This window comes from Staurois parvus, unplaced genomic scaffold (genome assembly GCF_062004578.1).
Source record: "Staurois parvus isolate SC_StPar_1 unplaced genomic scaffold, SC_StPar_1.0 ptg000287l, whole genome shotgun sequence".
Classification (NCBI taxonomy): Eukaryota; Metazoa; Chordata; class Amphibia; order Anura; family Ranidae; genus Staurois; species Staurois parvus.
This window is the reverse complement of record NW_028318083.1, coordinates 5,337,275-5,342,556: the sequence shown is the minus strand read 5'-3', so window position 1 is coordinate 5,342,556 and position 5,282 is coordinate 5,337,275. Positions and strand designations below refer to the sequence as shown.

General features: G+C 46.3%; 1 long non-coding RNA gene across 1 annotated transcript; it reads right to left on the bottom strand.

The window, feature by feature from the left end:
* Positions 1-434: 434 nt before the first annotated feature.
* Positions 435-887, bottom strand: LOC149458342 (uncharacterized). Its single transcript, XR_016313424.1, has 2 exons — positions 759-887; positions 435-662 (listed from the first exon to the last, which is right to left on the bottom strand). It is a non-coding gene; the product is annotated as an uncharacterized LOC149458342 (long non-coding RNA).
* Positions 888-5,282: the final 4,395 nt, after the last annotated feature.

Sequence of the window (5,282 nt, the reverse complement as noted above, 5' to 3'; positions counted from 1 at the left end):
TGGTGCAGCAAGCATTTTGTGGGGGAGGTGGGACACCGACAGAATACAGGGAATCTTTCTCTCAGGGGATCAGCAGACCAGAGGTCTTGTTGACTCGTGCCTCTAAGCTGACATGGGCAGCTATTGTTTTAGCAAGGGTTCTGGTGTTTATCAGCAGGCCATTTCTCACAAGTGGCAGAGAGGAGGGAATGTAGGGAGTAAAGGGTTTCATACTCTGGTAGGTAGGGAGGAAGCTGTGCCTAGCCCCCCAAGCAACATATCTCCAGGGAGTCAGATTGTTTCAGATGTCTCTGAGTTAATTTGTGACAAGGGAGAAGTTTTTATCTGCTATTGCTATTAAGGTACAGCAAACATTTTCTGGATTAGAAAAAGAAACCACTAGAAGACCTATGCGGTATCTTATCAGACTTTATGGGCACCACATGAGACCACACTTGTTATTATAAAAAATATGTACTTTATTTGTACAGACAATAACATGGACACATCAAGGAAACATGTCCTATTAAAATACACAGGGATATCCCCTAAATATACAGCCTCCACAGGGTATATCCATTACATGGATATATATAAAGTATGTTCACTTCTTATCCGGCTTCAACAGTCAAGGCATTTCTCATATAGCTTCTTCAGGGCCATATATTTGAGAAGACAGAACACTGATAACATGAAAGACAAAACAAGTTAATATAAAACATCGATAATAATAATAATAATGTAAACACAAAATCCACAAAACAAAAGTCCAGGCTCACATGGGTCAGGTAGATTGCAAAGGGACCCAACATGACAGTCTTGAGGGCGAACATAGGGGAGTCAGAAAGGCCAACCAACCATGAGGCATACGTGTACGGTGATGATGAAATAGGTCAATGGTGATCTAGGGTAAACCGGAAATTGGACAATATATTTAGGTCATTTATATCACCAGTTTTAAAGAAGAAACAAAAAGTATTTGTATATAGAGTACTTACATGGGGTCCTCATCAGGATGTTATTGATTGATCAATTTACATTATCCCATAAAACCAATAACATGGGAGCCATTTCATTCCAGCTATAAAAGAAATAGTCCTGCAATAATTCAAGAAAGAGATGGCCTCCAAAGAGTAACATATCCCATAGATAAAAAAAAGTGTGGCTTAGTTGGATGCAGCTACATAATCCCACAGTGAGTATGCTTTGGATTCCCAAATCTATTAGACAGATGGTCCCTTGGAATGGAGAACGACTACCCTCAAATTACATACTATAGCAAGCAAAAAATGCCAAACGTAGCCCACTTTATTCCAAGTTATAGCCTAACACTACTTCTTAAAGTCTCACCTGATATAATAAAAGTCAGTGCAGCTGAACACCCCAGGTTAGGTCCGGGAGATATATAAGTATGTGCCCCTTAACGCCTCTATTCTCCCTTACAAGACCTAAAGTGGAAAAATGCCTACATTAGACCATTCACATCTAGAAATCCCAAGCCATATCATACATAAATATACCATCTTCTTAGGGCATCCACGTGTATAACTACCTTATGAATCACCATCCAACACGCACCATAACACCTGTCCCCATCGTTGGCGTTTTCTTATACCCCCACCACGCCAATAATACATCACTGGCACATCATATCAGACCTACAGGTGCAATGTGTGCACAATGACGCCCAGCACAGTGGTGCACAGTTCCTGGCCAGAGGCAAGGCCACAAGATGGACCAAAGGAGCATGCCTCACTGGCCAGAGGCAGGGCCGCCCCATACTACAGACCCCATAAGACTGAGTCAGAGGGAGCATGTCCAGAGGAGGTCCCAAAACTGTGCACCAATTTCACCACCAATGAAAATACACGGGGTGGTCTATGAGGCACATATATCCACCCAAAGACCAACTGGGACCCAAAGCAAACTACACTATTTTCCTAGAGACCAGGAGCCAATTCCAAGATAGATAAACAGTTGAATCCTATCTACTACATCATCCATAATTAAGAATTAATATCCACGTAAATAGTCATACAAACATGCTCAAGAATCACAAAAAAAGAGATGTTTAGAGGTACCAAATATAATGGAAATGTAATTCGGCTATCAAAAATTGGTAGCTGCCATATATTGTTCCATGGTAATCTAGAAAAAATGTCCAAGTTTATCGTTTATAAAAATTATTTGAAACTTATTGTTTCATTTATGCCTGGTGGTACTGTCACTTCAAGATAATAGATCCAGCGTGTTTCTCGCTGTAGGGTAGCTTTATCAAAGTTCCCACCTCTAGGATTTACCAATATTCATTCCAATGCTGCAAATTTAGGGACCCCAGTATTTTAATGGCGCACTCCTACATATCTCCCAATCAGGGTAGACATTAGGTTGTTTGTATCATGATATACATGGCCCTTTATCCTAATCTCAAAATTGGCATTTTGTCTTGCATATATAAAAGGCGCCACATTCACAAAACATAATATATACTATGCCAATAATTTGGCAGTCCACATACTGCTTAATAGCATGGGGAGTGCCATCAGGTAGAAAAAGATTGGTTCTCATATACCCGGTTGTAAAAATAGCAAGATCCACATTTCCATGTACCATTTGGAGATCCATCATCTCATTTTCCACCTGTTTTAAAGTGACTTTGGGTAACCCAGTTTTGAGTGTGGATGCTTATATGTGATTTTTGGAAAATCTTTCAGATATTTTTTAAAAATATCATCATTAGTTGTATCTGTGCATGTTGTTTTGTATAGGACGTGATAAGCCTTACTGTTTTGAATTGTGGCTTCTTTTTTGTTTGAACAGGACTTCCTCTTTGCTCTGTACACAAACCCAATTTAGGCTTTTCAAAGCATAATACGTGAGTAGCCCCTCTTAAGTAGCCTTTTTCATAACGCATCTGCCTCTTGTTTGAACTGATGTTCAATGTAGCAGATGCATTGAAGCCTCAAATATTGGTAGTACGTAATTCTGCATATAAAAGGTTTCGGATGAAAGCTGCCACTATGTAGTATAGTGTTCCCAGCTGTAAGTTTACAAAACAAAGTAGATCCTACTGATCCATCCTCCTGTACCATAATCTGGATGTCTGAAAAATAAATCCCGGCGGTACCACTAGCACTCCACTGAATAGGCATCCCCAGCGCACAGAGTCTAAGTCCCAGGGTGCTTGTTCACCAGGGCCCCTGATGGTGGGGATGGACTTGGAGCCCCCCGAGACCAGGTTGTGGCTACTGGGTGCGTCCGTCAGTGGTAGTGGTATGCGCCAAGGGCTCCCACGGGAAAGAGTCTGATATGAGGAGGTCAGGAGACCCCACTGTGAGGGATGGGCGGATGGATGGATGGATGAGCAAGGTCAGACGGGCCGGGTCGGTAACAGAGAGGACGGTAAGGTACAAGGCAGCGGGCAGAGGATGGTCGGGTCACACGCCAGGTCAGCAACAGCAGGTCAAATCTAATAGGGGGCATCCAGGAGAGAGGTCAGGCAAAGCAAGGGTCAGAATAGGAAAAAACAGCAAGGTCAGGTACAATCCTGGTCAATAACTTACACGGTACAGGTTCGCAGAATCACAGGATGCAGGAAAGACCAGAAGGTACTGAATGACAGCTCAGGGCCATTTAAATATCCCGCCCTGCGCTGCCATTGGTGCCCAACGGGCAGCCGCGGCTTCTACTGCGCATGCGCGAACTCGAACGCCGCGGCCGGCCCGGACGTAATGCCCGTGTCCCTGCACAGGGCGGTGCACTGCGCCTGCGCCGGGACCATCACGGCGGGGATCGAGGAGATCCCTGACATTGCCCCCCCCCTACGGGCAACCTCCGGATGCCCACCCGATCTCTCCACCACGGGTGATCGCGAAAAAACCTCCGGAAAAGTCTGGGTGCATGGACATTATGGGCTGGCTCCCAAGAATTGTCCTCAGGGCCATAGCCCTTCCATTTGATAAGGAATTGGGTCTGGCCCCCCCTCCTTCGGCACTTCAGGATTGTTTCTACCTCAAATTCTTCTTCTCCCTCGACCGTTATGGCTTCCGGGGGTTTAGATTCTCGGTCGGGGAAGGCATCTGGGATCACTGGCTTCAGCAGGGACACATGGAAGACTGGGTGGATCTTGAGTGTGTCAGGAAGGACGAGTTCGTAGGCCATTTCGTTGACCATCCGTTTAATGTAAAAAGGGCCTATAAATTTGGGCCCCAATTTCTTTGATGGGCAAAGCATCTTTAAATTGGACGTCGCTAGCCAAACCTTCTCCCCAGGCCGTAACACCAGGTTTCCCCTCCGTTTCCTGTTGAATGCCTTCCTGTAGTCTTTCTGGGCCCGACTGATGGCCTCTTGAAGCTTCTTATTGTTCGCGGAGAAAAACGTTACCACATCTTGTGTTGCTGGTACTGGGCATTCCGAGACCAAATCCGGGAGGAAGACGGGGTGAAAACCATAGTTGGCAAAGAACGGGGACTGTCCCGTCGCTGAATGGCGAGCGTTGTTGTACGCGAATTCCGCTAGGGGTAGAAGTGGCATCCAGTCATCTTGAGTAAACGAAGTGTAGCAACGTAAGTATTGCTCCAGGGTCTGATTGGTCCTTTCGGCTTGACCTTTAGTTTGAGGGTGGAACGCAGAGGAGAGGGACAATTTGGTGTCCAGGGCTTTGCACAGTGCTCTCCAAAATCTTGACGTGAACTGGACCCCCCGGTCCGAGACAATGTCTTCGGGGACCCCATGCAGCCTTACCACCTCACGAATGAAGACTCGCGCAGTCTCGGCTGCCGAGGGAGTTTAATTCAACGGGATGAAGTGGGCCATCTTGGACAAGCAGTCCACAACCACCAGGATTGCCGTGTGGTCTAGCGATGGCGGAAGCTCGACTATAAAGTCTAACGAGATCTTTTGCCAAGGTCGTTCAGGAATCGGTAAGGGTCGCAGCAGACCCCAAACTTTGTTTCTTGATGGCTTGTTCTTCTGGCAGGTGATACAGGACCTTACATAGCCCTTACAATCTTTAGCCATGTCCGGCCACCAGAAGGAGCGTCAGAGAAGTTCCAGGGTCTTTTCTGGGCCAAAGTGCCCCGCCATCGGGTGGTCATGGCAATGCCCCAAGACCAGGGTTCGGGCTTCCTGCGGCACCACAATCCGATCTTCCCTCCATAGGAGTCCCCCCTTGTTCTGGAGAGGCCGTCCGACTGGGGTAGAGACGGTTGTGGATGCCTCCATTATCTTGGAACAAAGGTCCGACTGAAGGGCCAAGAAGTTACCCGAGGACAGGATGGTGTCGGGCACTGGGATCTCCTTGG